Here is a 16174-nt window from a genome sequence, read left to right as displayed (position 1 = left end):
GTGCTGAGAGTTTTAATTCTTGTACCCTGCTCCCAGTTCTACCACTGCAATGTGATTTGTGAGCCAGGCAAAATCACCTCACTCAATTATACTTAGAGGACTGTTACAAAGTGCACAGAGATTTGCTGATTGAACCACACTAAAAACAGTGCCTGCCTCTTTTGAAAGCTTAGTAGCCTCAGTTAAAGTGATTTCCAAGTCCAATCCCTACCCCAAACTTTTGAGTTCTAAGTCTATGATACCATTATAAAACACATTTTATCGACCAATATATAAATACATTTTTGTGACCAACCCAACACATCCCTATGTGTACCAGCCATGTACAGATGTAAAATATTATTTTGATGCTAGCATTTTTCTAATATTTAACTTCAGTTATTATATTGTCATGGTCCCTTTATAACTTTTTTTGTATCATATGTACTTGAATGATCTTGGTGCCTATTAAACCCACAAATCCATTAATTCTCTGATATTGGACTTGGACTGTTTTTCCTTCAAATGCTTTCCTCTATCTGAATAGTCACAAGTGGCTCAAGGATGACCATTTAAAATGTACTCTTTTATTCAAAAATGCTTTGCCTCTATAAAGTGCAGCTTTAAGGCCTCAGCCTGTGTTTTTGGCAGTACAGAGTTCAACCTTTTTCTCTATAAGCAATTAAATAAAGTTCTTTTAGGTTACTAAATTCTTAGAAGGTATTATCTGAGTGTACAGTTCCCCAAATACCTGACACTTTCACCACATAAGTATTTTTCTTCCCCATACCACTATGTCTTCAAATTTATGAACAGCATGCACTACTCTCAGTAAAGAAATCCACTATTCCCAGTTCCACAATTGCATTGGATTCTTTTTTCCTTCCTTGTGCCTTGTCCCATCTACAGAGTTGCCTTGCATGCCCCTTGCCAGGCCACTCACAGCAGGCGCACAAGCTCCCCACAGACACTTCCCCAGCCGCCCTCTCCTGTCTGTGGAGATGGAGCTCCATGTAGGGAGGGGTATTCCATGCGTGACTGGAATTTAGCCATTACAATCTACTTTGCAACTCCTCTTCTGGTGCCTGAGGCACAGCACGTGCTTTTGTGTGGTGGCAGCCCTCTGATTGCATGCACTGGTGCAGATTTGCTTAATGCAATTCAAATTCACACTGTTGGACGCTGCCAATAACTTCTGTGCACAGACAAGGTCAGGGTGATAGAACCAGCCATGCTCTGATAATAAAGATTCTGTTCTTTCCTCCAGAGGGATCAGAACACACAATGAAGGACCAGTGCCAGAGAGCACCATGCTATCTGTTTAGTTCATGAAGCAATTAGTGCTGAATGCTGGCAGAGTAACACAGATGGCCAGAAAACCAGAACTTTGGGAGTTAATGCCTTCCTATTCCTTCTCTCTTTCAACAGTTGTGGAATGCTCCTAGATCGCTTCAGTTGGGAGCTTTAATTAAGAGAATCCTTTTTTGTGCCTAATTAAAACCAAAGTCCAATTGGGTAACTTTAGAGATGTTCCCAAGAGGGCAGGAAGAATTTTTTTTTTTTTTTTTTTATTGAAAAGGAGCTTCAAACAACCACAGAATTATTACAGTAGTGTAAATGCAAATTGAGAAACTTCAACGAAGTCCAAATTCCTCTTGATTTCATTATCCTCTTCTTTGAATTGGTGTAATATCAAGTTTAACTTTCTTGACCTCAGCTTTTCTCAAACCAGCTAGCATATTCTGGATAATAGCTGTATTAGCTGAATCAAGATAAACTCCTGGAGACATTGGTCACATGGAGCTACAGGGATTAACTCGCAGGGAGGCAGTTTTTCTAAGTAATGAAATAAGTAAGAGTTATAACTGTTAAGAATGCTTTCTCCCTTCTACCTCTGTTTTATTTTTGAAAGATTATGTATTCCCAGAATACATCAGATATTGTGATCCTCTGCAATATTTGTGCTTACATTGTCTAGACAATAACAAAAGGTGACAAATGCTTTTTACCTCTCTACATAAACACAACATGAAAAAAACACTTCCCTTGAAGGATCTATTTATTCAGCTGAAGTTGACAATTACTAGTTCAGACACACTTGAGAGTACTAGAAACCTATGACTAGGGAAATACACTGTGCATCTAACAGAGAGTGACACTACAAAGCAGGATTATCTGCAGCAGGAGCTAATGGAAAATGAACCCCTTCTGGTGCAGAGTGGTCAGCAAGGACTAAGGTATCTGGCTGCCTGCAGCAGCAGATCTGGCACAGGACACAGCAGTGGTACTCTTATCAGAAATAGCTTAGAAATACTGCCATATTTCTGTCTTGCATTGACCTGTGCAAGACACTCAGAAGTCAGGCCAAGGTATCTGGCCATTATGCACTGGGAACAAAATTCCCTTGATATTAAATTTGTACCTTTTTATTTCATCAAGAGATGACTTGCATTTAGGCCATGGGACAGAATGAAATTAATTATCTCTTATCTGTTATCTTCTCTATTACTTGGCGCTTTTCAAATTAAGTAATCCTTGTCCTTTTTAACTTCATCTGGCATAGACTCTTCCATTCCTTCCATGCTGTGTCTTTAAAAATTTTGTTGGGGTTGTGTCCGCCTTGGTCTCTGCAATGGCCATTTAGAAATTAAGCCACCAGAACTGAATGCAGTAGTTTAGTTGGACCTATAAAACCTATCAACATAATCCTATTTTAATATGTTCTACATTATTCTTCTCTCATACAAGCTGACATTTTTACTGGGTTTTTTAATTTTTACCAGCTTGGCACATAGAGATGATATCTTTGTTGACACCTTTATTTTTCCCCACAGAAGCTGTAGCAGAGTAAAACAATCCCTGCATGTGCATGCATGCACCTCCAATACTTGTGGGTAGTTTAAGTAGTTCTTTGAAAAGTGCTTTGTTTTGCACTTCTCAGTGTAAAAACCTCAGACCTTATACCAGCAAATTGCCCTGAAACTTACAGGAAGTCTCTGGTCACATTCTCCAGCTTCTACTTTTCTTCCCTTCTCTCCCATCTCTGCTTTGCAAAACTTAATATCAGGGATTTCTGCAACACAGGATTCCCATTCCCTCCCTCAGTCTCAGCTCCCAGCCAGGGAGCGTTAGCAAGAAGTCAAGAAAAATGTGGCTCAATTGGAAACTTCCAGAGTTGAGTGATGAGAATAAGCAGAGGGAAAAATACATGGGCATAAGTGAAAAACAAGGAATTGCTGATGTTAATTAAAACAGAAAAATAAACTGAAAGGACTTGTGATAGCAGATAAAATAGTTATAAAAGGCAAGGAAAAAAAAAGGTAGCTATGACAAGCAGTAATGGTTCATCTTGAAGCAAAGGGAAACTAAATAAAGGAGTATAATTTTCTAACTTTAGGAATGGAGGAGTAGTGAGAAGTCTTGAATGCAAAGGCGTGGTAGCCTCCACCATTCCTCATAACAGGCAAGGCAGGCAGGGTGAGTTAGGCAGAGCAGATCCTGTTCTGGTTATGAAGACTCAAGAACTCTGTCCCACTGTTTCCTGTGGTTCTGCACAAGACATCTCCTTGCCATGTGCTGAGCAGTGTTCCACTCTGTTCACGGCTGAGGGCATGCAGCTTCCAGCCTTTACACAGGGTCTTGCAGTTGCTGATGATAAATCAGTACCAACACAGAATAATGGAAGAACTAAAAATGGCTCCTGGGTGTCATACCAAGTCAGTGGGAAGAGAGCTGTGTCTCACAGTGGTACTCTATAGCTCCATGAGAGCATGCACTGTCCCAGGAAAGGTTGTTGCTGACTCTTGTCCACCTGCTTGGTGATATCAATGGATCTCTTTCTGCCTCTGCCCTCTGCTAAGTCCTGTTTACATTGAAAGCTAAGGACAATCTTGCTAGGTGTCTGTCCAGCACTAATTCTAACACAGTTTCCATGTCAAGTCAGCCTGTTGAGCATTACCATAACACAACTAATAGGCAGGAATAGAAGACAATGTTGAGAATTCTTCCTGACTGCATATTTCTGTCAAAAAAACCCCAGTGGGATGTTACCTCTGCATCAGAGTAGCATCTTTAAGGGTAGAAGAATCTTTACCTATCTTCTACACTGTGAAGCGGCTCATGCTTTAGAATCAATGTATGTATACATTTATACCTACAATTGATATTAAAGATATATTTTATATATTTTTATATAAATATAAATATATATAAATATAAATATTTTCATATATATCAATATAGAATACATATCTTCTGAGAGGAAAAAAACTCAGCAAAATGACTAGTAATCACTATCATTAAAATTAATAATTTTGCTTGGATGCCACAGACCTGGACAAAATAAATGCAGACACAACCCTGCTTTTAACTTAGCTCAAGCCTGGTTCTACCAGGAACTGATTAATATAAGGCAGATAGTTTCATTAGGAACCCCAAGAAAGCTCTTCCAAGACTGAAGCAAAGCCTGTATTGAGACATAACAGCCACTACCATTAAACATGCAGAGCAGGATGAGATAAAACTTTGTTTCAGTGTTCATGAATTATATATTTAAAAATGCTTTAGAAGGAAATTGTTGCCCAGTCCCAAGTCTTCTCTAATTCCTTGTGTTCAGCCATCTACCCACTGTCTCTACCTTGAAGGGGCACTTCACATTCTCACCTGAAAAGATCCTACTGTCGTTGTGGGAACTGCTAAGTTTGTCCAAGTGCCCTGTATTTGTCCTACTGTATATCAGCTATTCAGGAGGAACAGCCAGTGTGCAAGATCTTATTGTTCCATAACTGTAGTGCCTTGAGGTCACACAATCTGCTCTGAAAAGAGTAGGTACCTCAGCTCAGCCACAGGGGAACAAGACATAGCCTGAGAACAGTCATGGTGGAGCAGCTAACCTGAGGTAATGTGATGCAAGGAAAGCACTGAGTGCAAGGAACCTGTTGTTGGATTCTGCAGATACAAAGCAAACCATGACAGAACTAAAGGAAGAAAAGGCATTGTTCATTGAAAACATTCATGACCAAATACATGTTTGAACCCTAAAGCTTCCTGTGTCCTGTTAGTTATCTGAGCTGTTGGAAGCATGTGTACCCTGACTACAGACACTCAAGAAGAAATTCACCCACTGCTCCTCACAGAACAGTAGAATAAGGGCTCTGATAGAACAAAAGATAATGTGCTACTTATTATGCAGAGTTTTCCTTCCAATAATTCCTCTTTTACTGAAGAATTCTATCTCAAATGCCCCTGATTCAAAGATTCTTCAAGTACTAGCTGCAGTATACCCTGATAATCAAAGCAAAACCACTTCATAGGAGTGTATTTCAGGAGTCAGGGGATTATAACATTTGCATGCTGTTTCTTACAAAACTACAAACTGGGCATAAAAATGGGAGCACAACACACTTGGTTCTCTTCTAAAAAACAGTCAAAATCCCAAGATCTCACATGGGGGGGTAACCCCTTTAATGACACGGAAACAATTCCTTCAGTGCTGGATTCAATTAACAATGAACAGAGACAGTTCCTGCTGTGCAAAGCCTCTCCGAAGGTACGGAGGTTTCAGGCCCTTCTTGACAGACAAATCAGATTCCTTGAATATTGCTCTTAGTCCATACACTCTCTTTTGCCATGCTATTAATTAGGAAGGCTGCCTGACAATTACTCACAGTAGTGTGCTGACGTGGTTTTCAGTATATGATATTCTTGAGAGTGCAATTAATCATTTGAATTGTTTGCCTGTGGAATTGTAGGTCATTCAACTTTTTCAGTGCTTAAACTTTCATGGATTGGTCTGGAGATTCCAAAGAATTGGCTGCTGTTTACACATGTACTGTTTTGGTTTTTTTTTACAAGAAACCCTTGAAAAGAAGTGAGCTTGTGAGTAAAGAATGGCCTTGCCAGACATGAGGCTCCCAAGAAGACAGACCATCTCACAATGATACAACATCACAAGGCAAATATCATATTGCATTGTCAGGATAACATGCAACAAGTGTTTTGTGGCTCTCTCAAAGTCTATTTGATGTGATCTATCCCTCCTTTCATTCCTCCTGTCTGTGCACAGAAAATGTGGTTTGTTTCTTCTCTCTTGCTGGATGCTTGAAAAAATCAGAGATGAAGGCTCAAAAAACATGCTGCATACCAGATACATTAGCTGCCCTCAAGAGCCACAAATAGCCCTATTATTCTTCCAGAATATTTATATTACAGTGATGCTTAGAGGCTCCAGCTAACTGCAGGACTGTATGAAATCAGGCTGTGTGCCATGGTACAAATGCCTGTTAACATACAGCCCATTTTCCAATGAGCTTGGGATGCTCACTACAGCCTCCTGTATATACAACAGAATTAAAGTTTTTTTCCCCTTCAAGTGCTCCTGTGTGACAGCAAAGTTCCATGTACCTGCCATGCTCTCACTGCAGCCAAATCCCTGGACTGCTCTAATAGGAAATTAGTGTGACAAAACTCAAGGTGCAATCTTATCATAAGGCAAGCTGGCATTTATCTGCAACATCTCTAAGTTGATTTTACCTGCTCATACAGTGATTCTATACAGTCATATTCCTTCTCTGTCTCAAAATATTTCTATTTTAGGTATATTCATATAGATTTGTATTATTTTGAAGAAGCAGGCTGTTTGGATAGTCAGCTCCAGGTCATATAGGAAGTGGATGTTTGTTTACAATATATATTAAAATTGTTACATATTTCAAGCCAAGGTGTTAGTAAGAAACCAGGGAGTTTTCCAGTGCAATGAAACCAGGGAGTTTTCCAGTGCAATAAAGATTATGTATATAAATGGATATGACTAGTACCAGCAAACCCAGCTCCTAAAGTCAGCAGTTTGAGGAATCTCTTCAGGTGACAGATTCAGCAATGCTAATTGCTGTGTTGATGAAGAGTTACAATAAAGTCTACTTCCTTCAGCTGATACACCATCCTTTTATAAGGAAAACCCTATCAACTGAACAGCAGCTTACATTGCATTCCTCTCAGGGTACCCTGACAGGAATAACAACCTCCCCACACACTGCCAGGGCTAAAGGTCTCAGGATTAGAGTGAAAAAGGTCAATGTTAATTAATGCTGTAACTAATCACAGGTTAAGTGCTTCCAGCCACAGGCAGCCTACAACACTGGTTTAATCTGCCCTATCTATGGTCTGGAGCTAATATGATTGTCATAATATTTTTTAAGTGTATGTGTATAAAATTTTGTTGCACATAATAGTGAATCAAGTATTAAACTTTCAAGAAGTCAGGCATTCTTTCATGACTGATCTTCAGTGCTGGATACCTTAATTTAAGCAGTTTACACAGAAAAGCACCCATGTATCCCCACCTCCCAATGCTGACTGTAGTTTGAGTCCTGCTCAGTGCCTGGACAAGCACAGCACTACAAGAGGCTGGCACCCAAATACAGTGGCCAATGTTTTGCTGATGGGTACACAGCAAGCTGCATCTAGAACTCATGGCCTTTGTCTTCCTGGACAGTGTGTGTGCCAAGGGTACAGTCACAGAGTTAATATAAGTTCTAGGATGAGATCAATAAAGCAAAACCAAAACCCCAAAACAAACAATAAAAAAAAAAAAAGGACCCAAAGAAGAACAAGTGAAGCCCTTTCACCTCCAAGTCATAAACATCTCTTTTTATCTCTGTGTCTCCTATTTCTGATCTGACAAGTATTACAAATGCCTAGCCCACACTCTGCTTCCCTTCAGTGATTAATGTGCTACAGTCTTTCTGAAAGCTTAAAGAGCTCTCCCTTCGGGCCACCACATTTGATAAAGAAATGAAGCCTGGCGATTAATAATTCCCGGGGCTGAGTTTTTGTTTAATAACTATTCTGTCAGTGATAGATCGAAAGGGCCAGGGTGTGGATGTGTGTGCATGTGGAGGGAGTAATTTGATTGTGGCCAGGAGATTCGGCAGGCTGGCATTACAAAGCAGCTCCTTAGCAGTTGCTGGAAAACCAGCATGACATATCACTCCGTTCTCTGCTTCCCCAGCCTACCCCTCTCAACAGAGCTATCTCATTAGTCTCAAGGCAGCCAATCCTAGCCTATGATTTGGGAAATATTTCCTTCTTGACATTCAAGAGAACAATTCCTTACCCAGGGAAAATTACATTTAAAAATAAATGGAAAAGCATCAATCAGCTAGGAAAATATATTCAGCTTTTCAGATCTCTGGAGAGAAAGGCTTTTTTTTTATTACATTTAAACAGGACTGAAGGCCATGGCTTGATTTTAAAAAACTGAGATAACTAAAAAGATAGCACTGTAACATTTGCATATTAATAGTTGTTTTCTTTATATAAAAGGACTGTATTTTTCATTAAAGCTACATCTTGGATATTTACAGACCTGTAGAGCTGTGCTAGAAGATACATGTTAGTAGAGACAGGCTAGACAGTACATCAAATTACAAAGTGATTGCAATGTGGTTTTTTAGATCAGCAAGCCAACTGTATTTCTATGTGAACTTTTTAAGAATTCTCAAGCCTCCTTTCAGGACTTAAAAATCAAATTAAAAGAGCGTTCCTTTAGAAACAATTCTCTCTGTTGAACAGTATCTTGTTCATTCTTGCTTCCCTAGTCCAGAAAAGTACACAAGTCAGTCAAGACGCTAAGGAATAATTTCCTCATGCAGAGTAGCTCCAAACTTGGCCCATAGAGGACAGTCTTTTTATAACAGCTCAGCCTATGCTCTGAGCAAAAAAGAAAACAACCACATAAGTGACAGCTTTTCTGAAGCATCCAGAAATCAGGGAGGGATCCTACCCCTTCCTGCACAAGTAACACCCAGGAACTGATACCCTACAGCTCTAGGCATCTGTCCTCTCCCAACCCAAGCTACAGTCAGGCCCCTCCACAGCTGTGCATCACCTTTCCCACTGAAGATTACCTCCCTGAGAGACAGGTTAAGTGACCCCAGCACATTTCACACAGATAAGCTGGATTGACTTTAGTATCTTAAATAAGTGAGTCTTTACTATGTCAGCTGATGGATGACAGATGACTTGGAAGAGTCACAGGAAGGAGTCTCAGCAGCCAAGGGTGCTCTCTCAGCATCATACAGCAGCAGAATCAGGAATATAATACAGGTTTTCTGGCTCCTAGTTCAGCTTCCCTGTGAATGAAGCTCTCTGCCTTTTCAATACTGACAGAAACATACATTCAGCAAACCCTTCTAATGAGATCCCCCACAAATGTATCTAAGAAGATATTTTCATATTATGAGAGTGATTATGAATCTTATCCAGGGGGTAAATAACGTAGAAAATTAGATGCGTCATTGCTAGGCCATGAAAGAAGAATTTATTACATCACCTTTTCCTAATGGGATATTATAACTGACCATGTATTATTTCTGCAGACTTGCAAGCTCTACCATGTCCCATAATTCAGTGCAAAATGTTGGAATTCAGGCTTTGCCCATATCATTACATGAAGATGAAATACTAGTGCTGCTTTGAATTACATTTCTATTCATTTTACTCATTTTTAAAGTATTTGCTTCCCATACACAAATTGTTACTATTATACAAAGACTCACTAAGGCACCTTGCTGACAATTTTTCCTCTTTTACTCTGAATTAATAATAAAATGCAAATCAGTAGCAGTGGGGTTTTTTCTTTCCACTTAATACAATGCTTGGATAACAGAGCATTTAAAGATTTATGATACATATTAATAGCATTTAAACACCCTTCAGAGTAAACACCCCTTTGTTTTTCATCCTCTCCAGCTATGCTTACCTTTTCCTATATTATGTCAGCTCTCTGTGCATCATACACTTTAAACAAGGCAACCTTATCACATTCTTTCTCCTCTGCCTCTTCCTTTTCAGTTGGCAGCAAAAACTATCTCACTACTTCAAGAAAAATGACCACTCATCCCATCTGCCACCTCCTACACTGCAGAGAAAAATCTCAATATATCTGCTCACCTAGATAAATCCTGGCAGTATTGTCAAGACTGAATATCAGGCCACAGTCACAAAGGCTGCTGCTCTATTAAATTCTTTAGCTGATAAAACACTGGTGTGATAGCTCTAGTCCATGCCATAATAAGCCATATTCAGTAGTTTGTAAAGTCAGACAAACAGCAATTTCTAGGACTGTGCCAGATGTTTACCTAATTTACCCAATTAAAGCAGTCTATTGTGCATACATTTTCTGCTGGTGACAGCACACAATTACTAGTTTCTATTCAATAGTGAAGTGACAAATTTTTTAAGAAATTGAAACCAAACACTGCAAAAAAATTTTAAGTTCTCTAGATTGTTCCTCTAGATTTTATGATTATTAGATTTTATATCTTTATATTATGAAATTTACACAATGTTTTTTTCCCCCTACAGCACTTTTAACTTTGTGATAGGAGAGTGATTTTGTGGACATAAGCTGTGTAAAGGAACCATGTTCTGCACCACCATACTTCAATTTCTCCCAGGAAAAGACCAGCCCCACAGTACTGTTAACCATTCTTGCTTTCCCAAAAAAATATTCCTTCCTCCCCTACTTTTCTTAGGTTGAAGTATTTTTGTGGTATCTTTAGAAATTATCCCTCTACCTAGCTCTGTTACCTGTTTTTTATACAGATGACACCCTGATAGAAATTTGAACACTATTGCCAAATTCAGCATCTTTTCGTGGATGTATTGGGTTTGGATTCATCACCATTCCAAGTGATTGTGAAACTGATCATTTCTAAACTGTCCTGGGGGAGTGGGGGGAAACCCCAGAGAGAATTACCTACCTCTCTTGTTTAAGAGGTACTAAAACCAGACACTAGCCCATCACTTGCCCACACCACCCAGGAGGCCCCAGCTACTGGTTAAGTCCACAATACTCAAGAAAGAATTTGAGGAAGTTGTCATGTGGTTCTCCAAAAACAGCCCATTTTAAAATATTGCTTATTTCTAGCAGGACATGAGCATCTGTTTCAGTAACTCAGAAGGGAATATTCCAACAGATATCAGGAAGAACATGGGAGGAGGTTCTATGCCAAGTACAGGCTGCAGTACTGGAGCACATGAGCAGCTCTGAGTGCCAGAAACCAGCACTGGGTGGCAGGCTAGGACAGTACTTAGCAGTGACTCCCAGCCCTGGTGCACCGCTTCTCAGCTTCTCCCAAAGACTCTCCTTGTCGCCTACAAAAGGCTACAAAAGCTTTAGCTGGGTGGTAGAGCAGAAGCCCATGCACCCAGCACTAGGGACTGCCTTGTCCTACTTGCTGTACTCAAGAAATCAGGTGGAGTTCTCCCTATCCCTGCAGCCAAAGGAAGGTGCAGATACTAGCTCATCCTTTTGTTTCTTTAAACTTGAAGTAAAAATGCCTTTGAGAGGGAAAAGTGGGACTGGAATTTGTCCAGGCAGCTAATTTTGTGGGTGTAATTTTAGAATGGAGCAGTCTGGTAGTCACAAACATTAACAGGTGTACCTTGCACTGCATCCCAGTGTAAAAACAGCTTGAGAGTCAGCAGCCTTCGTCCCCAAGGAAGCAACCACCAAAATATTCCTCCATCACCACTAGTAAGGGGCAGGAGTAACTTACAAGGCAACCCCCTGGACAAAGACCAGCCCTCCTCCATCCCTAGGAAAAGAAATTCATCTGTTAGGCATATATGCATGTGCCGGTCAAAGTCAGCACTTGGGGACAGAGACGTTTCAATTCTGCACAACAAAGCTACTGATGGTTCTGTGCATCTTGGCAATCTTCCTTCTGTGTGTTTGGGTGCTCTGTTGCAGTCCAGTTACTTTGTCTCCTTCTGGGCCTACTGTGATTCATACCAAATGTCTGCAGACCATCCAAACACCCGAGCCCTGTCTGAATGCATAAAATGCTAATCTCATTAGATTTCTCATTTTCAGTGTAATATTGTCACAGTGCTATGCACCACTGCCACAGATTAGCAGGCTTGCCAGAATGGAGACCTGCTAATGAGTTAATCCAAATAACACTCAAATCCCAAATCAGATTTAAAACCATCTAGACAGAGGACCCGCCAAGGATGGGTGAGGGGGAAGAGGGAAGAGCATGAGCCTAGTTTTGACAGAAGTAGTTGTCAATTAAGTGAGAGAGGAGTATAAGAGAGAAACAAGCATGCATTTTTTTCCTTGGGAGGACAGGCTCGGTCAAACTCCAAGTTACCATGCACAACCCAAATGCAAAACCTGAGAAATAATCTGCAAAAACACATGTATCTGTATGGACTGTCAGCTTCTGACTTGAGAGACAACTAGCTATAAAATCAGGAGCTAGAAAAGCATCTATTGACATAATTTCATTTATAGGGCTTGGAAGGTCTAAGCATCTTAGAGCTCCGAGTTTGATTCATTCCATCCAGGAAGATGGAACTGAGGGGAATGAATGGTTTTCATCTATAGTTTCTTATTTTACAAATAACCCAACATGCTGAAGAGATGCACAGAGGCTCAAAGGAAAGGCACCAAGGGAAACATACATCTTTCATTGTTTGCATTTGAAATAGGTTCCTAAAACATAGCTGCAGTCTGAAGGATAGAGCTGGCAGGGATCTCTTTTATTTTCCAATATGATTTTAAAAGAAATTTCTCCTTTAGTGGGAAAACACGGAATTACTAAAGCTGAAAAATTTCATGAGTACATACTGGCTTCATTAGGCCTCCAGTAAGAGAGTTCCATCTTAGGCTTGGGAAAATGTGGTCAGAGGCCAAGGAGGCCAGCATAATACAGACTCAGAACAGAGGAAAACAATAACACAAGAGGGACAGGGACATCTCCAACCAGGGTCCAAATTTTGAAAAGCCTCAGATTTATTTAATGGAGAGCAAAACCTTTTTACAGTATTGGCCTATATCTCTGTTGAATGGGAAGCCGTATTTTTGTCCAATTTACCAAAGAGTGCCTGAAAAACCAGTATAGTTTTCCATTGCACCTATTTCCTCCTTGTCCAATTGTGTATGTTTTACCAGAAATGTGAAAATTTTTTTGCCAACAGTAGACACTAAGTCTTACATCCTTTAATAAAAACCTAAGAACTTAGCACCTTGATTACATAGTTGCAGAGAAGGGAAGAGAAACATGTTTTATGCTGACATCATCAACAAACTCGTCTGCTAAGTTTTACTTTCATTTGGCTATTGGTGGATGGAGTTAGGAAGAAGAAAGTTTGAGTCTCAGATGTGGAATTCAGCTAAGCGAAACTGCTGAGAGAATTCTATTATGATTGGAAATGTAGCCATTTTTAAATGGAAACCTCTCTGTAGAAGCTTGTTTCATAAAACAAGTGTTGTGTTAAGTAAATACTTCCCAGAAGTCATACTTCTCAGCACATCCCTTGCTGTTGTACTTCACCTACTGTGGCAATTATCAGAGAACGCAAACCCACTGAGCTGAGTCAGAATCTGAAGAAGTCAGTTATAATCTCTGTTGATTTTGCAACACCTTGATGCAGGCCTTTAACTACATTGTGTGCAGACAGAATAGCTTTTTAATGTCTCTTTCCAGCTCTCACTGAGTAAACAAATAAATAGGATGCAGCACATTCAAAGAAAGTCCATTTGCTTTCTTGTGTCCATTAAACTGTCCTGATAATAAAGCATGCCAATATGCTGCCATTTTTAAGCATGGAACAAATTTTCCATCTTTCAAGATGTTACCTCTTTTTGTTCACTGATAAATAGATTCCAATGTAAAGGGAATGAAATAGCCAGCAATGCCAAACTTTCCAAATGTAGCTAAGCTGCCAGGAATATGCTTTGTGTGCACAGGTCCCTTCCAGAGACAACTGCCCACAACAATCTTCCTGCTCCATGCTAACAAGGTACTAATAACAATAGTAATCACAGTTTGCCTGCTCAGCTCACTCCAGGAATATGGCAGCAAATTGATGATCATTTCTCATTGTGAATTATGACACAGGCACATCACCTCACCCTTGGAATAAAACAGCACCTGCCAATCCTGTTAAAACAGCAAGGGGAAAAATGAAAGCCCTGCCGTAGCCAATCTGATTCCCTGCTGACTCTAATTACCCAGACGGGAATTTTACAATTGCTTCCTCCACCAACTCCCTCTCTGCAGTCTGCAGACTTTGGCTAGTTCTTTCTTTTGTATGCCTACTGCCACTGAGTAGATTGGGTTCCTAATGAGTCTTGACACTAATGGTACAGGGAGACAGTGCAATTACATATCCCTCTCCCATTCAGAGCAAACCTGGCAGGAAATGACCTGAGACCTCACACCCTTCTACCCCAAAGAATCCAGTTATAATGCCTCAGGAGCAGGGCCAGCTGGTGCACACTCCCCCCCCCCTCAGCACCCCTCACTGCACTTCCCCTTTCCATTGTGCAGGTGGCTGGAAACAGTTCTTCATGGCCTAATCCATGACCAGTGGGTTGAGGCTAATACAGAAGCCAGAGAAGCCTTAGCACATTTGGAACTGAAGCTCATCAAGAAAGGGAAAAAAAAAAAAGAAAATTATTTCACACATGTGCTGGACAGCTCTAACAAACAGTTGTTGTCTATTAGGTGTTTAACAATGTGTGTAACTCAGACTGCTTTAAAGTGGGGAGGGGAGAGATATGTGCTTCTGTGATTTCCACATTGATTGTAGTCCAGGTGTAAAAGAGACTGGAGCTACCTATTGAACTGTGAGCTAATTACAAGAAGAAACAGCTGTTGTCTGTTAATGAGGATGCAGATCCATAAGAAGCATGTTAGCTGGTGAGGAATAAATGTGTCTTCCACTCCTTGAGTAAGCAACAGCCTACAAAAGATGTCTTATATCTATGACTCATGTTACCATATCATCTGAACAACTCACAAATAATATGTTTGCCTCTGAGAAAAGCTCTGTAAGAGAGGAAAGCACTAGTCTAAATATACAAGTAGGAATATGCAGCAGAGGACCAAGGACATATAAAAAACTGATCAAAGCATAAAATAGGCCCAAATCAGCTTATTTGAACTCCAGTACAAATCTATTGTTTGCCTCATGCTAGTAACTCTGAAGCACTTTGCATATCATTGAAATACTTTCACTGCTTTACTACCCTGTGATAGCATAGTCTCCTATTAACATCACTGCTACTTCTGTTTCCCCTCAGGGCCCTGTAAGTCTTCTGCCTCTCAGCTATTTTTGTGACATACAGGATGTTTCTCTTAACCTTCAAAGAGTTCATCTGACTTTCAAAGTTCTTCCTGTTCCTCTTCGCCCTCAGGTACACAAGGAAGTCCCACTGTTCTCAGCTGCTCACCAGCTTCCATCCTGTTACCCTCCACACATACCCCCTGACAGATGCTCTGTACTCTGTCTCCTGGACAGCATTATCTGTGGTGGCTCTAAACCTGCCATCAGCAGGAGCTCTCAAATTTCAATGCTTACAGATTATTACAGTTTAACACCAAGGGGGAATTTGAGAGAATTTTTCTCCAGGGTAACTCCACTGGCAACAGTTACAGCACAGATAGTTTCAGGGATTATTTAAACGTTTTGCATCCTCTTTTCCTTCAAAACTTCGTCTAAAACATATATAATTTTTAGGGAAAAATTACTAATTTTAATCCTACTAATTGCCCTTTTCCTTTTTGACATAAGTGCTCTGAACCACATATCCTGTGAAGTTTTGAGGAATAAGAAATTGTGCAGAGAAAGCATCACAGTTATGCAGGTGTTGCTATTCTATAACCCTCCACACAAAGAATTCCATACTTGTAGTACACGAAAAAGGAGCAGTAATTTCAAGTGGCTTAGGGAACTCCTAATGAAGTTCTTGTTTTTTATTTTCCTCTCCAGTTTTAAAGTATTATTTACTGTAGTATTCAATTAAGAACAAGAGTTTACTATAGCAACCACAGCAGTGAGAGGTACTATTCATGCACAGTCCCTGAAATACAAGCTTTTAAGCATCTTCTTAGCAACACTTGTTGATAAACCTGCGACAGAGGAGAATGCTATGTGGTTTATAAGGAGTGACTTGCACACTAAATAAAGTCTGTTGTATTGCTTGAGATCTTCCAACTTCTCCCTTTACCTTCCTAGAGTTAGCACACCTGTTAGCAGAGAACAAGGCTAATAAGATAAAGACATAACCCTTGGATTGAGACCACAAAGGAGGAACTGTCATATGGCAGCTTTTCTCTCTGCCACTATGTGGCAGCAAAAGTTGCTTATGATTCACTACATCAGTATCTTCATAGGCATT

This window comes from Ammospiza caudacuta, chromosome 8, assembly GCF_027887145.1.
Source record: "Ammospiza caudacuta isolate bAmmCau1 chromosome 8, bAmmCau1.pri, whole genome shotgun sequence".
NCBI lineage: Eukaryota > Metazoa > Chordata > Aves > Passeriformes > Passerellidae > Ammospiza > Ammospiza caudacuta.
This window is presented reverse-complemented; position numbering follows the sequence as displayed.